The sequence below is a fragment of the Natator depressus genome, chromosome 20, assembly GCF_965152275.1.
Source record: "Natator depressus isolate rNatDep1 chromosome 20, rNatDep2.hap1, whole genome shotgun sequence".
Lineage (NCBI taxonomy): Eukaryota > Metazoa > Chordata > Testudines > Cheloniidae > Natator > Natator depressus.
Window position 1 is genome coordinate 17,139,281 of NC_134253.1, and position 24,635 is coordinate 17,163,915.

General features: G+C 48.7%; 1 protein-coding gene across 1 annotated transcript in view; it reads left to right on the plus strand.

Moving 5' to 3' along the window:
- LOC141975306 (uncharacterized) overlaps nt 1–24,635 on the plus strand; it is a 189,798-nt gene that overhangs the window by 27,631 nt on the left and 137,532 nt on the right.

Consider the following 24,635-nt stretch of genomic DNA (forward strand, 5'->3'; position numbering starts at 1 on the left):
CCTCTCTGTGCCTGTGATGGGCTGTACCTGGGCTTTAAGGCTCCTTACAAGAGGCCCCGTGGTCCTACTACACCCTGCCCCAGGAAAAGAGCCCCCAATCTGGGTCTGTCTAGAGAGGCCTCATGAAAGCAGCCAATCCGAGCCCATCAGGCTCAGCTAAAAGGAGCTGAAGGGCTTTAGCAGGTCAGTTCCTGGCAGGAACTGGAGGGGCAAGAAAGGGTGCTGCTCTCTGGCCACAGAAATTCAGGGGACAGCCAGAGTTTGATTCTGGCAGCTTTACTTAAGCTGGGTTTTCAGGAAGAGAGTCCCGAAGAACTTTAACCCTGAGGTGAGGGTGAAGCTAAAAGTGGCCGGTAGGAAGAAGTGACAATGAACTGAAATCAAGCAGTGCCTAGCTCCTGTTTACAGGATCCATGGTTTGGAACCCAGAGTTAGGGGCAGGCCCAGGTTCCCCTACCACCGACAGTGGCATAAGCCCCATGGAGGGGACAATGCTAATGGAGAGCTTGAACAAAGGGCAGAATGTAAAGGACCCAGAGTTGGGGCTGGAGACCCTAGTGAGGGCAATGGGACTGTTCTGGACTACCCCAGAAGGGGTTCATTTGGACTTTGGGACTCAGCCAGAGGCCTGAGCCACAGAAGACTCACTGAGGACAGCTGGCAGGGTGCACAAGGGGTGAGAAAAGGACTGTGATACCATACCTAGCCACTAAGAGGTTCTCAAGAGGTGAGTGGATCCCTATTTTAGTGCCCAAAAGGAAAGCTCCATGTTTTGTAGACCTTTCTCATTTGTGTGGAATACTAAAGTGACAGTGTATTATGTGCCAAGTATCAGAGGGGTAGCCATATTTGTCTGTATCCTCAAGACTGGGGCTGTAGGAGGACTCCTTGTTGCTTTTAGTGTATGACATGTCGGCTCAAATTCTATTCCCAATCTTAACGATCATATTGGGGCTAATGGACAGGTTGATTTTCTTTCAGCTAATGAGTGATCCCATGCTCAGGGAGAAGAAGTTCCTTAAGCCAGTCTTACACATCTTGGAAGAAAAGTCCCATGATAGGAACAGCATTGTCCGGCAGATGGCTGTAAGAGGCCTGGGAAATTTAGTCTATAGGGCGCCTGAGAAGGTAAGAGAGAATACTGACTAGAATGCAGCATAACTAGAGAAACCAAGGGAAATAGTTGTTCGGAGTTTACAGAGGCTGCACACAATGCACGAGGCCAAATTCTGCTCTCTCACATACCTCGGGTATGTGAGAGAGCAGAATTTGGCCTAGTGCATTGTGTGCAGCCTCTGTAAACTCCGAACAACTATTTCCCTTTGCATTTCCCTTTGCAACTATTTCCCTTTGCAACTATTAACCTCTTTGCAGTCAATACAGAGCAAGCTAGATCCTTTGCTAAACTGGGCATAAGCAAACAATCTGTGCACTTTTATATGACCATGTGTAAATGTCTCCATCTAGGACCAAAAAATGCAGGCTATACTTACAGGATGAGAGACTCTATCCTAAGAAGCAATGATGCTGAAAACCACTTGAGTCATGGCAGAGAATCAGTTGAACATAAGGTGTCCCAATGCGAAGTTGTGGCCAAAAGGGCTGAAATGATCCTTAGAGGCATAAAGAGAGGAATCTTGACTAAGAGTAAAGAAGTTCTTTTCCCTCTGAATATGACACTCATGTGAGCACTGCTGGAATGCTGTGTCCAGATCAGGTGTCCACAATTCAAGCAGGATGCTGATAAATTAGAGAGGATTCAGAGAAGAGTCCCAAGAATTCTCAAAGGATTGGAAAAGATACCTCTAGTGATAGACTCAAGGAGCTCAATCTATTTAGCTTTACAAAGAGAAGGTTAAGGAGTGACTTGAGGACAGTCTAGAACTACTCACATGGGGAGCACATTTTGAGAATGGGTTCTTCCCATTAGCAAACAAAGGGATAAGAAGATTCAATGGGGGGAAATGAAGCTAGACTAATTCAGACTGGTAATAAGGCATTGATTTTTAATGGTAATTTTAATTAACCATTGGAACAATTTACCAAGGGTTGTAGTGGATTCTCTGTCACTAGCAATTTTAAAATCAAGATTGAACTTTTTTCTAAAAGATACACTCTAGTTCCAACAGAGACTATTTCGGGGAAGTTCAATGTTATGCAGGAGGTCAGACCAGATAATCACAAGGGTTCCTTTTGGCCTTGGAATCTAAGTAACTAGGAATCTAATAATAGGATGACACAGGTGTATTATGGCCCCGAGTTTGGCTCATTGTAGCTCGAACCTGGTCTGAAATATAGCTATAGGTCTCCGGGGGGGTGGGAGTGGGAGATGAAATTCCCACAGCTTCATAACTGCTAAAGAAAACGTATTAGAAGTGTGATCAGTGATAAGTGTTCTTTAATGTCGTATGTTTGTCCAGGTGAAAAAGCACAAGAAGTTTCTTATGGTCATACTGATCAGGGCCTTAAGTGACCCTTTCAGTTCTGAAGTCATTGGCGAGAGCATGAAAGCAGTGGCCAAAGTCCTGAAGGAGCTGAAAGAGAAGGACATAGGTTCTTCCTTCAGAGACCTCACCCAACAGATCCGGACCTACTTTGACAACGTATGTGACCAGAACTCTCCAGCCCCAGTTCAACCGATCTTGATTAGACTCCATTTACTCCCTGGGCATTGCTCATGTCAGAGTGAAGAGATATTTCGGCCCCAGGGAAGAGAGGTGTTTTACAGAGGAGGAGAACATTAGGAGGATGGGGATGACACCCCTGCTCCCACAGTCTCCCCCTTCTGTTCTTCTTTCTTGCCACTGAGAACCTCAAAGAAAGTCTGAATACTAGATTAGGTAGCTAGATAACCATGAAAAGGGGGTTCCAAGGTACAATAGAGAGTGTTGGGCCTGCTCTATACCATTTTTACGTGAGAGGGTTGGAATGATTCCGTTTTGCAGAGAATTTTGAGATTTCAAATTTTGATTTTGTTCCTATTTGTGGGAATCCCTCTCCCCAAACTTCAAAACTCTTTGTGAAACAGAATGACTATTCTCAGCCGAGCTCTATTGAAAGCCTTGGGTCCGGGCAGTCTGCTCTCAGACTATCCCGGTGCTGGGAACCCAGGAAACTGTGGGAGCTAGAAGTGCCAGGGAGTTGCCAATTTGAGAGCCGGGGTCCCAGACGCTGGGGGTTTGGAAGCCCACGATCCCAGTCAGCCTGCTAGATGGGCTTCCAAGGAGCTGAATGGGTGCACTGGCTAGACAGCAGGCAGGTTTCTAAGGACCCCTGCCTGGCTTCTGGAGGAATTTCATCCAAATGGAACTGTCGCTAAAATAGTTTGATGAATCAGCAAATTCGAATCAAAAATTAGTTCATGAAAGTGTTTCCGACTAGCTGTAGTTGGAATCCCTCGACTTTAGTGTAGAAGAGATGGCTGTGCGAAGTACGTGATGTGATTGTCCCTTAGTTACTAACTTGTGGGGCTTTCTTGGCTGTAGGAGGACGATGCTCTTCGTTTATTGTCCTTTGTCCTGTTTGGCATCCTGGCCCGCCTGACCAAAAGAAAATGGAAGGGCTATTTCGCCGAGCAGGTTAGACAGAGCTGGGTCACACTTCTGCTGCACCTGCAAGACCCGAACCCCAGGGTTTCAGTGGTAAGACCGAGAGTGACTTATTTACTAAGCCAAAGGAATCTTCCTCCCAATGCCAGGGGAGCTCTGCTATTCCTGCCTGCTGTGGAGGCCCAAATTCTCCCCTCAGTTCATTGCCCTCCTGCTGAGTCAGTTCCCGCCAGGTTGCTCCATGGCTGCCTCACCAGAATCCAGGATAGGTCATGGGTCTGAGCCCGACAGCTCTCTATTCCTGTCTGTCTCTGCACCCCAGGCCCCTGCTTCCCCAGAACAGAAGAGAGACCTGGTGAAGCAGCTTTCATAGGTAGATCTGTTCCAAAAAGACATTGATGCTACCTCCAGGTTGCAGTGGAAGCTCTCCCCTCTATTAGTCATTCCTGCATGTTTTCTGCCAATTACATCCAGATGAATCCCTTTTTATCCTGGAATAAATGAGCAGTCAAGCAGATGAGTTCCCTTTGAATGACCAAAGCACTCAGTAGGGAACAATTAAATGGTGTGACACGCTTTCTTTTTTTCAGGAATGCAGAGCTACGTTTCACCTCTGTGTCCCGTTTTTGAGACTGAAGAGGTTCCAAACTGCCGTGAATCAATACCTTGATGGCACAGCCGAGCTGAAGCCTGAAGAGCTCCAGGTGGACATTTGCAGACACTTTGTGAGTGAGCTGTTGAAGTGTCTGAGATTCTTGACTGGAGTGGCGTGTGGTGGTGTAGAGGTGTGGGGGGGATGTGTGATGGGTAATGGAAATAATGGTCAGAGTGGGATATATGACTGAGGGTGACGGGAAATGTAAATCTGCCACAGATCCCCATTTTTCCCACGTCCACCCAGTCACCTGTTCTTTCTCTGATTTACCTGTGGCTCATAAAAGCATGTGCTGGCAGTCAAAGGGCACTTCTAGCCAGAGAGAGCTCATGTGTCCCTGATTTCCTCTAGGCCAAAGAGAATGCCGAGCTGCTGGAGAACTTGTACAAAAGCACCATCACGTACTTCTTTAGAAGCTGGGAAGAGATCCGGGCAGTTGCAGCCAAGTTAGCTGGTGAGAGATGATGCCCAGTGTCCCTTTTGGTATTCCCATTGAGGGAGAGAGAAAAAAAAATCCCACACTGCAGAACTGAGCTGCCATTAATCTTTCTGTGCCTCAGCTTCCCATACATAAATGGGGAGGTTAATATCCCTACCTCTCCAGTGTGGTGGTCGGAGGAAATCATGACTTGCTATAAAGTGCTTTGGGATTGTTGCAGGGAAAGCACGGTGCAGTCATGTAGAAGTAGAGGCTGGGACACTGTCTCATAGGGCATGTTTACACTTGGAGCTGGGGGTCTAATTCCCAGCTTGATGAGACATACCCGCACTAGCCCTGAGTACTAAAAATAGAGAGTAGCTGCGATGGCAGGAGCAGCAGGAAGTTTAACCACCCCAAGTATGATCCCATCCAAACCCCAAAGTCGATTCTCAAGGTGGCTAGCTCCTCCCACTGCTCGTGCTGCTTTAGCTACACTCTAATTTTAGCATGCGAGCGCTGTCCGAGCTAGTGTGGGCCTGTCCCATTGAACTGGGAGTGATCTCCCTCGCTCAAAGTGCAGACCCACCCACAGTGTTGCTCAGTGCTCTTCACTACTACTTCGTCATTGGGAGGCATGCAGCCCACATGCCCTCAGCGCCTGCTGTTTCAGGTTCCTGGCCACACCACCTTGTCAAGGAGGCAAAAGGTTCCTCCGCTTTGGCCCTGTGCCCTCTTCTCCCAAGCATACCCAGGTGAGACAGGCAGGCATTGTGGCCTAAGTCTCACCTATCAGTCACCTTGTGGGATCCCTGCTTAGAACTCACTTATTCCTGGCCCCAGTCCTTTGCTCAGACCACTAGACCAAGACACTAGCTTAGTATGTCTCCAATAAGTGACAGCAGTGGCAAGAGGAACACAGACTCTTTAAAGCAAATGGGTTTTGTGTAAACATTCTTAAAAAAAAGTCTTTCTCATTCTCTTCAGTGTGGACTCTAAACTGCACTAACATCCTCTTGCCCACAGCTCACCCTTAGGCCCACAGTAGGAGAGGCCAAAGACCTGTCTAGTGCTGCTAATATCACTTTGCACTCAACAAGGGAAGGTTTTATGGTTGTTGTTTGTTTTCCATTGTGTATTTAGGCATCATCCTGGAACACACAGACAGGCAGCATATGAAATGGCTGGACCTGGAACATCTGCTGATGTGTAAGTAATAAATACAGCTGAAGTTCTGCTCATCCGTGAGTTCTAAAGGAATTTAGCTGACAAGCAGCAGTAACCGATACCACTGGTGCAAAGTGCATCAGCCACACATCAAGGGACAAATTCACTCTCGCCCAGTAGAAAGTCAGCTTTAATTTCCCCTGAAGGAGGCAGCTGCAGAGGGTGTGATATGAGTCCGTGCATCTCCTGGTTGTCTCCTGGTTGCCAAGGCCCCCTCCGCAGCCAGTGCTATCCACTCTTTGGGCTTTATTGGCTCTCTGTGGTCTCCCCAGGTGAGGAGAAATTGTAGCCACTTTCTGCTACCCCAAATTTCCCACCAGCAATTTTTCTTCCAGTAGGTGCCCTTCATCCTGCACAAACCAGCTTGGACCTGGCCTCTGTTCAATTCCAGGGTTAGAGATGGAAAATAAACTGAAAAGTGGAAGCTATTGAAACAATGGACCTTCTTCCATTTACAGCAGAGTGGATGACCTTCTGGTCGAGTCAGGATCTCCCCGCTTGTTGGGAGCACGGAAGGGAGCCAATGGAGGAACCTAAAGCTTTCTTTGTATTGGAGAGCTTCTGTAGCGTGGTATTCAGAGGTAGTAAGTCTCCAGCTATTTCAGGCACAGGTGACAATATGAAAAGTGAGGCTTATTCATCTCTCATGTATTTTCCATCCCAATAGAAGGACTGAGCCCAGTTTCACATTTTACCATGTGATCATTCTGCTCTGGTACTTCAAGATTCTGTGATCACGCTTAGCTGTGATTTGACAGTCTGTACACTAACATGTTGTCCTCTGTCATTTCAGCTCTCCAGGTCCTCAAGAAAGACCCAAGTCCCTCTGTCCAGCTGGTGGCAACTGAGGTCCTAAATGACATCTGTCCTGGCCGAGTGCTTGGGGAATGAAGCGGGAGACAAAGAGAACAAGGCGGTCCAGTAGTATAAGGGCCCTGCCGTCAATCAAACGTTAACCCCACCCTTGGCCCTCGTAAGCCTTGCCCACCGGTCACTGGAAGTCCCAAGCCATGAGGTATTACTTCCAGGGTCAAGGCAGACAAATGACCGGAAGCAACGTGTGACATGTGACCCCTCTAAGAACTCCTCCCATTGTCCTCTACCAATCGGGATGGGTTTTGCCCTGATAGGAACGCCCCAAGAGAAGATTTGACCAATCGGGGGGAGTTCCGGGGCAGGATGACCTGTCTGGAAGTGGTTCGTGTGACCCCTCTAAGAATACCTCCCACCACCATCTACCAATCAGTAGGGGTTTGAGCCACTGGGGACCACCCCGAGAGGAGGTTTGACCAATCATGGGGAGTTGCGGGGTGGGGTGATGTGTCTGGAAGTGGTTTGTGTGACCCCTCTAAGAATTCCTCCCACCACCGTCTACCAATCAGTAGGGGTTTGAGCCACTGGGGACCACCCCGAGAGGAGGTTTGACCAATCATGGGGAGTTGCGGGGTGGGGTGATCTGTCTGGAAGTGGTTTGTGTGACCCCTCTAAGAATTCCTCCCACTGCCCTCTACCAATCAGGAGGGGTTTGAGCCACTGGGGACCACCCCGAGAGGAGATTTGACCAACTGGGGGGATTCCGGGGTGGGGTGACCCATCTGGAAGTGCTTCGTGTGACCCTTCTAAGAACTCCTCCCACCACCTTCTACCAATCGCGATGGGTTTCGGCTGCAGAGGACCGCCCCGAGAAGAGATTTGACCAAAATGGGGCAGGTTCTCGGATTGGGTGAACCGTCCAGAAGAGGGTCATGTGAGCCCTCTAAGAACTCCTCCCAATACCCTCTGCCAATGAGAGTGCAGCACCATCACCCCATAAGTCCCAGCGCTGGGCAGAGGACGCCATCTCTTACCAAGAAGACATGTTTTAGAAATTGTGGAAAGGCTGAGAGGAAACATGGACTCCTTTACCACCCCCGTGAGACCTTCAGATTTTGTTTTAGCTCCGAGGACCTTTGGAGTTGTGTGGAGAAAGCTCTACGGCAGTGACAGTTCCGAGGAGGGCCCTTTGACTCAACCCTTGATGGATACGTCGGAACCCGACCCCAAAATCCAAACCTTTGTGAGGCACCCCGATGAGTGTGACAGCCTCTCATTGTCCATGCCCTAAAGTTGGAAGGCGATTGTGGCTTGGGGGAGTCACAAGGTGAACGGGAAAGATGGCGCTCAGGTAAATGAATGATTAAGAAGCGACGGTCGATCATGGGGGTGTAATGGGGTTAGGAATCGACCTGGCATTGCGTAAATCTAAAAACAGGCAGTGGGGTGCTTACACTGTTTTTTTGTCTGAAAATCTCTCAACAGCTCGACGATGCCTTTCTAGAGGCCTTTGAGAAGTTACACATCGGTAGCCCTGTGGGAGTAAATCCATCGCGCATCAGCTGTTTTTGCTCCTGTCTGAGACCCAGATCTCAAGAGGAAAATCCAGAGAAGGACAAAAATGGAAGAATGAACCAGCTCAGACTCCCTCATGGTAGAGATCATGGCGTCCTTTGTTTCAGGCGGCTGTAAAAGATTGTGTTAAACCAGGCGATTAATAAAACTTATTTAAATGTGTCAGAATGAACGTGTCCCCCTCCATACTTGTGTTCGTAAAAGACGGTCCCAGGAACAGTCATGTCTCCACAGACGGCTCTGTTAAAGAAAATCTGTTAAACCCCCAGGAAAGTTGGGGGCTTTGACGGGGTCAATCTTCTTTTTCAAGTGGCCAAAAAGCATCATAAAACTTTAAATAGAAGACAGGTAAGAGCTTGGCTTTCACACCAGGATGCTTACACTTTACACAAACCAGCTCAAATACGTTTTAAAAGAACCAGGACCGTTGTTTCAGATGTGGATGCGCAATGGCAGGCAGATTTGGTCCGTATTCACCGCTTCTCCAAACACAACAGCGGTTTTAAGTACATCTTAACAGTGATAGACATTCTATCCAAATATGCCTGGGCCTTAGGCCTAAAAGACAAGATGAGCGGTGAGGAATCCAAGGCCTTTAAAGCTATTTTTAGCCAAGGTCGCATGCCTCAAAAATGACAAACTAATCGGTGGAAAGAATTTTGAAACAAACCTTTTAGCAGATTGTTGAAACGGCACAGCGATAACGCTTTTTGTTACTGATAATGAAGTCAAAGCAGGGGTTGTGGAGCGATTTTAACAGAACTTGAAAAAGATGTGGAGGATGTGGCGATATTTTACAGCCCATAGGAGCTTCTGAAAAAGGTTGTGAACAGACGTTTACCAATGAGATATTTATAGTGGATGAAGCCTTAACCAGGAGCCCGAGACCTGTATACCGATTAAAAGATTACGAGGGTGAGACAGTTACTGGATCTTTTTACCCTGAAGATTTACAAAAAGTAAACCCCAAACAAGACAAGATTTGCAGGATCGAAAAAGTTCTAGCGGAGAAAGGAAAAGGGAGAAAAAAGCAGCTACTGGTGAAATGGTTTGCGGGGGGGCGATAAGTTTACCAGCTGGGTGGAAGCTTCTCAATTCTGACGTTTAGACACAAACAAACAAAAAGATTCCTCCTGCAAAGACTGAGGGAGTGAAAAATGAGCGACAGCGGGTTTTACATGACTTTGCCCAGCAATGCCAGCTCTGCAGTTTTTCCTCAAAACACCAGCTCGAACTTTACAATACAGCTAATTAAGCCCTTGGATCTCCCGGGTGCCTGGGAGGTGGGGTTAGTGGAAATACAACACCCGCACAGCTGGAACGCTATCAACGAGGACACCCCTTTTGAAATCACCTTTGAAGATATGGCATAGAGTTTTATCCTACAACGAGGTTATTACTCGTCCATACCCGAATGATTGGATCATATGAACAGTACCGTGGCTCGTCATCCCCCACCGCCTGAGGTGGTCATGAACGATGACCCTGTGGGTAGAAAAGTTAGCCTTAAATCCGCTGATTTTACTTTTATGTTTTCTACCAGCAGGGAGCTAGCTAACATTCTAGGTTTGGGCCCCAAGCGCAGCGTCCAAAAATTCCCCTTCTGGGCAGACATCACAGGGGGGGTTAATTCCCTGTATCTGCACACAGATATTGTAGAACACCAGTTTGTGAGGGACTTTTCTGTTCCCCTGTTACTCTGTGTCCCTGTCTGAGGAAGGAACAATGAGTTTGTCACCATCACCTACGATAAACCTCATCACGTTCCTGTCAGAAAACACCACATCGATACCATTACCATTGAAATAAAGACAGATCAGAACAGATACGTCTCATTTGTTGAACGGAGTGGATGTGAACATTTAAACTGACGCGCAGATAAGACACTTTCTGTTTAATGGGCAGTGCAGCCGAAGGCTTTAAATTGCGCATTGTATCAGCATCCCTTTTTGTGAAGAAAGTACGGGTGGCCCTGAGTGTTCGTCTGGGGCACGCAGAGTCCCTGCTTACCACAAATGCTAAATATCCCGTGGACCGTGTGGGAATGAGAGTGTTTAGCATCCCCGTGGGCAGCAGGGTCAATAACCAGGAGAACCTGTTTTTTGGGACAGTTACCCAAAATGCTTGTCCTAGGGTTTGTCTTATGCCTTGAGTGGAAGTTACACTAAAAATCTCTTTCATTTTAAACATTATGATATTAATTTAGTGGCCTTGTATGTGGATGGTGAACAGATACCAACCAAGCCTCTGCAACCAGACTTCGAGGCAGGATGCTGCGTGAGAGAATACATGAATCTGGTACAGACGCTGGTAAACACATGACAGATCGTTCTCTGTTAATCGACCGTGAGGAGTTTCCACAGGGTTACACCTTGTTTGCCTTTGACCTGTCTCCCGACCAGGAATGCGCCGATGACTATTCCCTGATTCAAACCGGGAACCTGAGAGCAGAAATACGTTATGGGAAGGCTTTAACCATCACCATCAATCTGATCGTGCATGGGGTTTTTGACAACATCATAGAGAGAAATCAGAGGAGAGACGTTCTGCTTGACCATATGTGAACATGGACACCGTGCAGCTCTCGTGTGTCTTATCAAGGTGCCTTACACAAAAAAGAATTTCTTAGATGTGTTCCCTTGTGATTTGGCTCCCTGGCGACAAGCTGTCTCAGAGACCCCTAGGTTTGTATCGCGCATCCACACAACCAACCTGGTGAACACTGGCTTGCCTTGTGTCTGGCGGAGCGTAACCATGGAGAGTTTTTAGACTCATACGGGCACCCCCCGAAGAGCATGTTGTTTCCTAAAAGCATTATGAAATTTTTAAACAAAAATGCCACAGGCATTGTGTTTCACAATAGACAATTACAAGACCCCCGCTCTGTTGCCTGCGGCTATCACTGAGTGTTTCTTACATCATCGGAGCAAGGGTTTATCTTGTGACCGGATTTTAAAATTGTATTCTAACGACTTAGTGCAAAACGACCGGATGGTGATGAACTTTGTAAAAAATACATTTAAATTCTTGGGCATGCCTAGCCTTGCTCAAAATGTGTTTCAAAAAGCCCAGACATGTGTATCTTGCAATGCTTTTTCTAGCCATGTTATCCAATATTCTCAGGCATAACAGACAATGTTTTGTTTGGCATTATCCAACACATTTTTTATAAAGTAACTTTTCTCACAGTTGCTAGGCCCCGCGAGAATTGCAGAAAAGGGGTGTTTCCACCTCGTATCCATTTTAAAATCCATAGGGCAGGGTTTTAAACCCTTCTCCTAGGACCCTCTTGTTGTAAATGACTTTCTGTGTTTTCTTAAGGGTTTTGGTCTCTATTTACCACTGATTTTTGTTCCTTACGATAGAGGGCTGCTGCACCTCTCTCTTTTTTGAGGTGTTTTCTCGCAGGCCCGTGCAATAGTCCAGGACTAGATCTTTCAAACTGTCAAAGTTGATCTTTTGACAGTTTGCCAAGTTCAGGGTAATACCTTTGACTTTCATACAGGCCTTTCCTCCCGACAGCTTATACCCGTACGTTTTCGGGCCTGCCGACACAAACTCGGTGATGTGTTGATCTGGCGGGATCTCGCTCGTGAGGGAATTTAGAAAGAGTTTAGCGATTTGGCGTTTAGCGGGGGTTAAACCTGATCTCGTGTTGGCACAAACGCACACCTTCTTTCTGGTAGAAATAGTTCATGTACTTATTTTGTTTTTCTTTGTCTGTGCACCAGCTGGGATACCCTGAAGCCTCTTGTTTCTGGCGGAGGTGTCATTTGATGTACTCTGAAAAGAGTTCATCAGATTTTTCATTAAAAAGCCAGATTTCATATATTTTTGCCACCGCGTACCCCTTCGCTATGGCCGCGTTCAATTCCACCGTGCACCAAGTCCCCAGGATGGCCCTCTCCTCATCAGTATGGATGCACATCTCCCGCTGCTCGGTTTCCGCACAGGTTCGGCATAGCGGGAACATAAGTTTGCCACCCACTCTGACAGGTAACAATGGGAAAAAGAAGCCTTGTGTGGGGTACACTTTAACTTTTGCAATTCCAAAATAATTTGCAAGGGGTCCAAATTTGTCATAAACTCTATCGGGGTGTCCGATAGGGTATTCTTTGGTTTTCTTTACAAAAGGGTAGAAGCTGGTAAAATCATAATAGTGGATTTCTTCCCCGGAGTTAAGTTTGTAATATAGGCGGATAGCGTTTGTCCTCCCCCCAAAAAGAGCATCCCTAGGCACGAGAGGCTAGGGCAACTGGGCTCATTTTAAATACCTGCAAGCTCCCTGTCTGTTTCTTTCCTCACTTCCCACTCTTGCTCCCAAAGAGTCCTCACTACAAAACCAAGTGGTTTCAGATAGTCGGTCTTGAGCTGCGTCTTGTAATAAAGAAACCCAAAAGTTGTCCCCGTCATAGGGTTTTGTGCTTTTTCACAATGACAGGTGACACAAGCATGGAAAAGAACACCCGTTAAACTCTAAGGCTGTGTGTACCCTGTCAACACTGGCATAACCCTCTAAAGAGTAGGAGCCTACCTCTAGTTCCCCACCCTGTAAAGCATGCCGTATTTGTATAGTTTCTTTGTGAGAGGTATACAACAGCCACTGAACAGATGGGGTCGAATATCTTTTTCTGCCTGTGATCATTGTCTGGAGGGAGAAGAGCTACCGTGTTAGGCTCCAGAAACATAAACCTGTACATAGCCATGCAGACAGATGCCAGTGTTATGTACCAGAATGGATCTATACACAGTTTTATCTCGGTGAATTTACCAGGTTCTCTCTCTACTAGATCTCCCTTCTCCATCATTTTCATAATCTCTTTTCTGTATAGGATACAAAGCTGTCTCAAAATTTTGACATCCTGCTGACAGTAATACACAAGCTCTTTCTGCAAGTCAAACGTCTCCTCCCTGTGGGCCTGCTACCAGTCGAGAAACTCTGCTTTTTCCCTGGGCATCATGCTTTCTACACCATAGTGCTCCACACATAGGGCATAGGCCGCACGTCATTTTGATTTTCGAAAGTGTTCAAAAAATGTGGAAAATACCCTTTGCACCCTTCAAACCCCATCACCTGCGGGAGCTTACCAAGCTTCATGGGCAAGAAGTTTAAAGAGTCTAGAAAACGAATGCCCAGGGCCTTAACTTCCACACACATTAGTTTACTGCCCTGAGTGATCAGTTCTAGGCACATCTTTTCCTTCAGTAACTGTCTAATGATGAAGTATGCATCGTAACCTTTGGAATTGTGCGCCTGGAACGTGTAGACCCGGAACTCTTTGCCAATAAAGGTCTGAACAAACATAGAAAGACACTCATCACCCTTAAATTCCCAGGACTTTTCCGGCTTGAGGGACATAGCAAAAATGTAATTGGGAGTGTGCAACCCAGTCTCCTGTGTGTATTCGGAATCATAACAAATACACTTTTCTGAGGATTCGGGCTTTCTAAGGCTGTCCATAAAACCGAGGTGACCGTCTACATCACCAGCGATCAAACCCTGACCCTGCTTACAGCGCCTCCCTTTACACCTGTGCCGCTTGTCCACGTAAGACTGACCCTTATCGCACAACGTTTTAGACAGGCATTCAACTTGTTCTGTTGATGCCCAGTCAATGTGTCTGTCTAAACGCTCTCTGGACTGACAATACAGTCTACAGCGAGGACACCTCAGCTGCACGTCCACGCTGTCTGAGCATGTTACGCTCAAGCAGAGGCAGCAGCTGGACCTGCAAGAGTGGCCGTGACTGTGCACCGTGGGGCAAAACTCACCATAATTTTTTGCTCCCAACAACTTTTTCACAACCAGAACCCCATAGTAATGCTCATCGTGCAACAGGATGAAATAAGTCTTGGGGTAAACTGCCCCCCCCCGTTTAAAAAAAGCCCCTTTCGCCGCATACAGCACCACCTGTATGTTGACTCCTAAATGCTGTTCAGACATTACTACGTCACTGAGCATAATCTTTTTTTGATCTGACCAGCCCAGTTTCTCATGCAAGTTTCTCACCCCCCCGCTAACGATTCCGCGTCCGTAGGTTTATGGTCAGACATGACGGCCAAGAGCCCACACGCAAAACACAGATTGGTAGCCGTGTAAGTCAGGTCTACTAAACATTGTTTCTTTTTTATGGATGATTTGACTACTGAGGATAGAATTTAAAACTCTACGAGCGGCCTCCACCCCTGTTTTTTTACAACTGTCACAACGAGGTGCAATGTCCCATTGACATGCAACTCTATTGCTCTGTGGCAGCTTTGAGGTCTGATTGACGAAATCCTCAGCAGACAGCTCATCCCTAGTTCTTCAGACCGAAAACAACGGGTTAGTTAAATTACGGCTCTCTAAATGTAACTGAACATAATCATCAGGGCCCACCCTACCATTAACGTCATGGAGAACTAACTGTATCCCCCTTTGTATGGCTTCAACAACCTGCTGAGCTGAATTTATTCGCTCAAGCTTGACAAAATGAAATTCCTCACAATACACCGACCCCCCCAAATCTCGGTAATTCACGTTGCCAACTTCTCACTCTCTCCATACACACCTCTGCATTTTCAGGGTTACTTGGGGGTTCCTCTACGGGACCATCTACATCAGATGCTATTTGAGAGTCAGACTCTGAGGCGCTTCTGTGAGGGTCATCGGGAGGAGATGGGGACCCATCATTCTACAGAGCCCTCTGGGGAATTTTCTAAACCAGACTGTGTGAGAGTCTGATTCCACCTCCCCATTTTCAGACATGCCAGTTTGAGAGCCTCCAGTCGAGGGCATCTCTTTTAAAATCAACTTTTAAAATCCAGTTTAAAACATATTTTGCACAGTAAAAAAACACCCTGTTAGTTTGAAACACACCATTACCATCAGTTTGCAGCCATATACTTTAAAAAAAACCACCTATTTTTTTACAGAGAGAGAGAGAGAGAGAGAGAGAGAGAGTTTAAAACACAGTTTGCAACAAAATACTTTTCAATAAAACCACATGCATTTAAAAGCCAATTGCAGAAAGTTACACCCCCCCCCACCCCACCCCCATGTGTGTTTGGGCCTTTGGATTAAAGAACAAGCAAAAATGTTAGTTAGTATTACCCCCAAATCCCTATCCAACCTGTGTAATACCTGAAGTTATTAAGCAAAACTCCAGTTAAAATGGTTTTTATCTTGGCCCGGTGATGAAATGCAGTTTACAGTGACTGGTTCCATGCTAAACAGATCACACTGCAAGAAACATAGGCACCATTATTTACTAAGACAGCATGGCCAACGAGTGATAGAATAGAATATATATTTTCAGAGTTAAAAACAGGGAGCATGGCTCCTTTTGCAGTCCAGCAGCCATTCAAGAGAGTTTCTGTTGAAAGAGTCTCCAAAATACCTGAGGTTTTTACACCATCCTAAGCCTTTGTTTCAAACAGACTTCAAAATAGGAGCTAGCAGGTTGGTTTGATCGCTACAACTCTCAAATAATAGCTACTTACGGGCGTTAGGCACCCCTCCCTAACATTCCCTTTTGTGATCTGGGGTGGGAGAATTTGTTATACCAATAAAATAAAAGCCAGCAGGATCTTATTAAAAGGGAAAAGGCAAAATGCCACATTTATTGTGAATACAGAAAGAATCTTAGTAAGCAGTTAGTTATAGCTATAACATTCCATTCAATTTCATATTTATTCACACATTCATTCATACACACACACACACACACACAGAGGTTCTGCAAGGTTGTTATCAGAGTTACCAGCCTTAGAGTTGCTCATGCCAAGCCACTGGCCAGGTGGCCTGGAGACGAAGAGGGAGCAGGGCCTTTTCAGATGCACATCTGACGCTCCTGGAAGTTGGTTTGCAGAATCAGACCCCAAAGTTTTCCGTTTCTAGAGTCCATTTTTATAGGAATTTATTCCTATGCCAGCCTATGGGAATTGCTTCATTATGCTGTTGCTGAATCAATCAGCAGATGGCACATTCCTGACGGCTCCGTCTTGTTCTTCGGTTCTCCCATCCTTGAAGCTGTTGGGTGGATTCTAGTCTGCCCTCCGGGGGTCCTCTGGTTGACGTCTTCTTCGGCCAAGGGACACTGGATTCTTAGGCTGGCACCTCCCTGATCGTTCAGTTATTATCCACACCAAGCATCCATCCACATACATCCTCTATCTCTATTTTAAAGCACAATCGTTAACAAAGCCAGATAAATACAACAAAAGGGCGGGGAGTCTCTGTGTGCTGTTTCTGTTGTTACAAAGTATTGCTTTGAGAACAGACTCCGTCTAGGATGTACTAACACAATTAGCAGCTTGCAACTTTCACACGGCGAGGGAGAGAAACAGTACCAAAACCCAAGAGACCTCTTAATTAGTAATACCCTGGAATTTAAACTATGGGGAATCAAACTCATTTGTGATTTTAATACAGAACTTCTTTAGTATGATCCAACAAATTAAGCTGTCTGCACAACCGAGCTGCTTTTGGCCACATTTTTTTCCTTTTAGTTAAAATACATTTTTCTGTAGGGCCTTCTTACAGTATTAAAGAGTAAATCACCAATCCGTAATGTAACTGTACCCATTTCCAAGTGGGGACCCTTTGCAGATCTCAGTAAATGTCTTTGGGGCTTGTTTTTTAAACATGTTTCTTTCATGCTTAAAGTTTGGGGTGGGGGGTTGAAATAAAATGGTTGTATCACAACCATAATAAGCACCCACAGCTTTTAAAAATTTGTCTTTCGAGCAAATGATTGTTCTAAAGCATGGTGAAGATTTGTGAACCCTTCAAACATTTCAGTTTGGGGTTAGACCCATGTGTGTGTGTGTGTGTGTGTGTGTGGTGGGATTTTTTGGTTGGTTGTTTTGGGTTTTTTGGGTAAATATAGTATTTTAAACTTGTAATGGCTTTGAATTGCTAGAAAGAGTGACCCATAGCATTCAAACAACTCCTGGGTCATATTTAAACTGTCCAGTAGAGTTCTGCCAGTTCCTGGGTCATTTTCACTGTCCAATAGTGCTCTACCAACTCCAGGGATTATATTTAAACTGCCCAATAGCATCTGCGAATTCCTGAGGTTTTATTTCATTTCATATTAATCCGAACTCACCCACCCACCTCCCTTACTATGGGTGCACACCCATCAAATTTATCCCTATAGCAACAAGGGTAAGTAATCACAGTTACCTTCGCTATTCAGTGGGGGTGTGGTTAAAACCATTCAGTTCAACAGGATGAGTCAACTCTGTTGTACTCAAACACATGTCTGAACCATCCCTGTTTTGTTTTCGTGTTGTCAGCAGAGGCAGGATGAGCTCTACCCTGACATCTGGTGGTGAGTTGTGGAAAAGGACTTCAGGAGCTGATCTCGTTTGCACAGGAGACTCACCCCACCTAGCATGAGCCCACAGGAGCCCAGATGGTCACTTTGGCTGCTGTGGGATCCCCAGTTTCTCTGTTCTTGGGGCAGGAAGAATAAAGTGTTGTTATCCTGATGATGTGAATCAAGGACAGTGGAACTGTCCTTGGCCTTTTATGACGGAGGGACTCGCCATCAACTAAGTAGCACTCGCTAGGCAAGGGACAAGGATTCCAAAAGCCAGTGAATTGAGAGAGTTTGGAGGTTTGTGCCTAGTGGTGTGAGCTCTCTTCTGAGGGCTCCAAACACCAATTGCACTTTCTCTCCATTGTGTAATGTCAGAGGTAATTTTGATTCTATTAGGAGTTTGGGTTCAAGGTGCCCCAGCTCTGAGGCCCCCCTACTACTTAACACAAGTGATTTCAACTTGTCGTAGGGGAGCTTCAGTGCCCCACTGGTGGGGGCTTGACCCGGTTTTGCATCGTGTTACTGGAATGGAGCTCCTAAATACTGAATCCAGCCCCTGTTGTGGCCAACTCTGATGGGCAGAAGGGTTACACTGTAGACACATTTTTAGGATTTGTTCCCCTCCCACTTCACAGCTTTTTGCTTTTACACAAAGACACAAGACCTAGGTTCTCACAAAACATTTTTTTAAATTTAAAAATCATACAGCTTCTTGAAAACAAACCCAGATGCTCCATTAAAACTTTTAGCTCACTTAAGGGCCAGAGACCTTCTAACAGAAACACAGATAATCACAAAGCCCTTTTCATTCGATTTTTTAAAATGTACAGCGACCAAGTTTTATATTGCATGTTTGTCCCCTCATCATTCTCTCAATTAATCCTTTTAGATTTCTTACAAATAGTCTTTTTCTTAAGCAGGGTTCTGTCCCTTTTTGTGTGGACCAGGCGGTCAATGTAACGCTGTAAGCAGGCATCTTCCGGTTTGGACATTTTCTTTAAAACACGGTCAGGGTCTCCACTGAATTGCACAGCATTTCTCAAGGTCACCCCTTGCGCTAAATGTTCTTGGGTTAGGCACAGACGTTGCATAACATAACCTATGGCAATAATAGTGTTCAATAAGCTTTCCAAACACAGCTCAGCACACAGGCCCCAGAACTTGCAGTTTCTAGCCATTGAAGTCCAAGTCACAGTCATGGTGCCATTGGGCTGGGGCATCTATGACACAGCCCTCACAATTTTCAAAAAGCTTTTCCCTAAGACAGTGATGAAGAACAGCATAAACAGCAACGCGTACAATAGTCCGCATAACATTTTTACGCTCGTGACGTGGCACTGGCTCAGCGAGTTCCATGCCAGGCCTCCTCCTAAACTCCTCCTAGCCGTCCTCCTCGGCGTCATCTTCAACAATTTCTAGCGGCGTTGAGCAAAAACAAGACGGGCCTGGTTCACCTTCGCTGCTTGATGCAACGCCGTCCAGGGCCTCCTGGTCCTCTAGAAAGGCATCGTCAAGCTGTCGAGAGATTTTCAGACAAGAAACAAGCGTAAGTGCCCACTGCTTGTTTTTAGATTTACACAACCCCTGGTTCCTAACCCCATTACACCCAATCATCGACCGTCGCTTCTTAATCATTCATTTACCTGAGCTACGTCTTTTCCATTCACCTTGTCTGCCAGTGCCTCCCCCAAGCCATGATCGCCTTCCTCCTCCAGGGTGGCGGATGACGAGAGGCCACCATGCTCATCGGGGTGTCTCATGAGCGGTTGGGCTTCAGGGTCGGATTCTGGCATATCCATCAATGGCTGGGCCAAAGGAATCCCCTTGGCTTCTCTCTCATCCTCTTCAGAACTGTCGCTGCTGTAGCGCTTTCTCCACACAACTCCAAAGGTCCTCGGGGCTAAAACAAAGTCTGAAGTTCTCACAGGGGTGGTAAAGGAGTCCACGTTTCCTCTCAGCCTTTCCACAATTTCTAAAATACGTCTTCTTGGTAAGAGATGGCCTCCTCTTCCCAGCGCTGGGACTTATGAGGTGATGGTGCTGCACTCTGATTGGCAGAGGGTGTTGGAAGGAGTCCTTAGAGGGGTCACACGACCCTCTTCTGGGCGGTTGACCCCGTCCCAGAACCCACCCTATTTTGGTTGAATCTCCTTTTGGGGCTGTCCTCTGTGGCCAAAACCCATCGCGATTGGTAGAGGGTGGTGGGAGGAGTTCTTAGAGGGGTCACACGAGCCACTTCCTGACGGGTCACCCCGCCCCAGAATTCCCCCCAGTTGGACAAATCTCCTCTCGGGGTGGTTCCCAGTGGCTGAAAACCCTCCTGATTGGTAGAGGGCAGTGGGAGGAGTTCTTAGAGGGGTCACACAAACCCCGGAACTCCCCCTGATTGGTCAAATCTTCTCTCGAGGCGTTCCTGATCAGCAGAGGACAGTGGGAGGAGTTCTTACAGGGGTCACATGACACACCTTGCTTCCGGACATGTGTCCGCCTTGACCCTGGAAGTAATACTCCCATGAGGTGGGACTTCCAGTGACCCGTGTGCAGGGCTTACGGGGCCAAGGGGTGGGGTTAACGTTCGATTGATGGTAGGGCCCTTATACTACTCGCTCCCGCTACCCAAAATTGGAACAAGAGAGACTATAATACTGGAGAGAAAGAAAGGAATGTTTTAAATGTTTTAAATTCTTGTACTGTGCTGTAAATTCTTTTCCCTAAATTAATTCAAAACATTAATTTGTATTTTCTATTTTTCTATTTTTTTGTTGTTGTTTTATAACACAATACAGCAACTAGAATACTGGCCAGTATTATACTTTTATAAATAGAATACAACAACCATAACGCTGGCCCGTATTAGCCATTCTCCTACTGCTCAGATGCTGTAAGGGAGAGAAGGATCAGGCCCTGTAAAGTAGGCTGGATTGATTTTTTATGACTCGAAGTGTTTTTATTACACATCAGGACATCTAGTCATTCTGATGGACGTGCAGCCTCTGGACACGCTCAGTGATAAGCATGTACGTTACACTGCTTGCTCAGGGGTCATTACTATAGAAACAGCCAAGTACTGGCCCAGATCCTCAAATACACCTGAGCTTTAGACTCTGGGTTGTTCTAAATTACGCTGTCTTGTAACAGCCATTGCTGTACGGGAGATTGCTGTAGCACCGGGGTCGGCAACGTTTGGCACGCAGCCCCCCAGGGTTAGCCCCCTGGCGGGCCGGGCCAGTTTTTTTACCTGCCGCGTCCGCAGGTTTGGCCGATCGCGGATCCCACTGGCCGCGGTTCCCCACTGCAGGCCAACGGGGGCTGCAGGAAGCCGTGGCCAGCACATCCCTCGCCCCGCGCTGCTTCCCGCAGTAAAACAGAAGGTTTATTAGACGACAGGAACATGGTCTAATACAGAGCTTGTAGGTGCAGAGAACCGGACCCTTCAGCTGCGGGGGGTCCATTTTGGGGGGCAGTGAGCCAGACAACCACGTCTGCCCTTCACTCCATGTCCCAGCCAGCCCCAAACTGAAACTCCCTCCAGCCCCTCCTCCTCTGGGCTTTGTCCCTTTCCCCGGCCAGGAGGGCACCTGATTCCTTTGTTCTCCAACCCTTTAGCTCTCACCTTGCAGGGGGGAAGGGCCCAGGCCATCAGTTGCCAGGAAACAGGGTGTCGGCCATTCTCTGTGTCCAGACCCCTGCACACACCTGCCCTCTAGGGATCTGCAATGATCATACACCCTTACCCCACCACCTAGATCCTTAAGAACTGCCTAGGGGAAACCGAGGCACCCCCACACTATTCAGAGGAAACATTAAGAACAGTCCCATTTCGTCACACTGGGTATGAGATTTTGCTGTTTGTGCAGGGAGCTGGGAGCCCCAGGGCGCCCTGGTTAACCCTGGGACTTGGTGCCTCGCCAAGAGGCCCTGCAATGAGTGTTGGGCTGAAACCCAGCCAGCTTGGTTTACATCCGGCCCACAACAGTGTCAGGTGGAGCGAACAGGCCAAAGTGAAAGCAGAGCCACTCCCCAAGCCTCTGGGAAAGACTGACCTGCCTTGCGGGGCGGGTGTGCAATTCCTAGCTTCTCCCTCCCTCCCGCCTGCTGTTAACGGGAGGCAAACAGAGACTGCAATAAACCCCTCTGGTAGGAACAAGCCTGCGCCACTGGGGAACGGAGCCACCCGGAGCGGATTAAAAGCCCTAGTCCCAGAGCCAGGGCAAGTGCTCTCCTCTGGACAGCGGTTGGGGACGTCATACAGGGAGGCTTTCGGGCCCAGGGTTCTCATCCTGGCGCTTCAGCTGCTAATGACCTAGAGCCTCCTGTTCTGCAGCGCTGAGTCCCACAGCTGCACTGAAGTCACTGGGGCAGATCCACTGCTCGTGTCAGTGACCACGGCTCCAGGAACGGGGCTGGAGAATGTGCTGTGCCCCTGGACAGGGCTGGGACAAACTGCCCCAGCCGAGGTCTGCCCCAATGGGAGCTGTGGGGAGCCCAGTGTACTGGAAGCTGCTGCTGCCCCGGGGTTTGTGATGGAGAATGTGGGGTGACGGGGGAGGGAGGGGCAATTCAGCACAAACAGCTCCTTTCGATTTCCTCTCAGCCACCCCAGCATGCCTGGGGACTCCCCTCCCCAATCAATCAAAGCCCAAGATGGGGATCTGAAGCTCGATATGAAGTTAATCCTCTGCCAGCTGATGTAACCCACGCGCCTTCTGGGTGTGGTGTTGTGTCCCATCGAGTGGCACCAAGACCATTCGAGAGAGAGAGAAGATGAGTCTGCTCTGCAGCCGTCGCTACCAGCCAGGGGGCTTTTAGCTCATGCAATGGAGGCTCATGCACTAAGCTCCAGAGGCCCCAGGTTGGATCCCCACCCACCGACGACCAGGGTCTGTGGGTGTGACGCTGGCGTGGCTGGCAAGGGGCAGCAGGAAGGGTTTCCACTGAGCGTTAAGGGAAAGGAACTTGCTGGCTGTGGCACGGTGCAGCCGTCTGGTTGGCACACCGGGAAAGGAACATGGAGAAGAGCTCCAGCCCTGGCTGCATCCCCAGCTCTTGTCTTGGCCTTGTAAAAGGCTAACAGATATAGTGCGAGGTTTGAAAGCGAACACACTGTGTTCTGGGCCTGGAGCAGCGGCTGGGAAGCGTTCCCAATCAACAACCGCCCCGGGATCCCTGTAATCCGCACCAGAGTGCAGGGGGAGGGGAGGGAGCTGGAGGGCCTTTGAAAACACAGACAGCTTGATGCCAGCCTTCCCTGGCTGCATGAAGCTATCCTCCAGAACCATGCCACCAAGGGCCCAGTCTTGCAGCGGGACAGCCGGAGGGTTGGTGTCGCTATCCTCCCGTTCTACAGAGGGGGAAACTGAGGCACAGAGCTGGGCCACGTCAGGGCGCGGCTGGGGATGGAGCCCGTCAGATCCTCACGAGCTGCTGTGTGGTGCTAGCGCTTGTGTCTGCGCCAGCTATAAACACAGGCCCCCTTGTGCGGGCCCAGCCGTCCGTCCCCTGACGGGCAGCAGTGCCCATGCAGGAGCACCCACGCAGCCCCCCACCGCCCACGGCTGCAAAGCAGCCCCAGCCCCACGGCAGGGTTACGTTCTCCTCCCCTGCCCTGTGTTCTGGCTCCTCCAGGACCCTTCACGAGGCTGGCAGGGGAGCGCTGAGCTTGGAGCCTGGCCAGGCTGGAGCTGGCCCAAAGGAAACACCTCCACGGTCTTTCCAGGTGCCACCCAGTCCCCTGGCGCCTGCAGGAAGGTTTGGGGTAATCACACACACGCTGGGTCTCCCAGTCACCAACGCTTTGCCCGGAGCCTGGCTCGGAGGGAAGCGCAGACCCAGTCCAGCCAGCCTTGACCTCCCTCTCCGCGGAGCTGGGAACGTGCCTGGAGCTGCCAGCCCAGTCCTGTCTACTCAGCGAACGGCTTGCTGCTGCTCTTTCCCGGGTCTCCTCCTCCCTCCCCAGCCCTGGAGCCAGACGAACACCCACACACAGGCCTACTGTGCCCATGGCTGTACAGCGGCTGCAGGGCTGCAGCCATCGCGTCCTGGACATATTCAAGGGGAGCCCGATGGGATTGGCCAGGCAAGGAGGGCATGAGCCCTGCCCAGCTAGGATGGGGCACCGTCCCCAGGCTGCTGCATCAAAGCCAGCCCTGGCTAGGAGCGATTCTGCAACCCAGGAGAGATTCTGCAACCATCCGCCTGCTGGAGAAAGACATCAAGGTGAACTTGTCCCAGCTTGGAACTCCCTGTAGCCAATGGGATACATTTAGGTTAGGAAAAAGAAAAGAAGTAATTGTGGCACCTTAGAGACTAACCAATTTATTTGAGCATAAGCTCCCAGTGTCAGCTGTGCCAGGGCCCCCAAGACCTTTGGGCCTGGATTGGGGGGATCATGACTAGGGCGGAGCTGGGACCCAGGGACAGGTGAAGCTGTACCAGGCTTGCTGAAGAGCTCATCCTGCAGAGACCTGCATGCAGACCCTGCTGGAGGGAGATTGTTTGGGGCAGAGCGGGGTGACTTGGGGGGCTTACAGCAGGGCTGGGGGGAGGCAATGGGGGTAGCAGGGAAGGGGAGAGGTTTACAGTAACTGCAAGCTGTATACAGTGCATGGGTTGAGGGGCCAGGGGGTGATTTGGGGTGGGGAAGTGGGAGGCAGGAGGTGCCGGTGGGTGATACCCCCATGCAGTGGCAGTACCCCCTGTAGGCAGCACGGGTGCATCCAATGGCCCTAGAGGAAATATTGTCTAAAGATCGGAGTTCACCAAACCCAGGCTGAGCTAGCCCTGTCCCCAACCTGCCCATCCCTTGTGGGTATGGACTGCAGCCCGGTGTCCCCTGCCCTGGGCCTGGCCATGCTGGGGGCTGAGCGATCCCAGAATGATGCCCAGCGCACACCCCTTCTCCCGGGCAGGGACCCAGCATCTCGTCCCCCAGCCCTCCCCAGAGTCGGCCCCCAACCTCCAGGGCTGGGCGGGGGGTGGGGAAGGCGACCGGCCTGAGCCAAGTTCACAATTATGCAACCAGCCCGTGTGATGCTGCTTATCATCTTACCGCACAGCCCAAAGCCGGCTCACCCGCCTCTTTCGTGGCATTT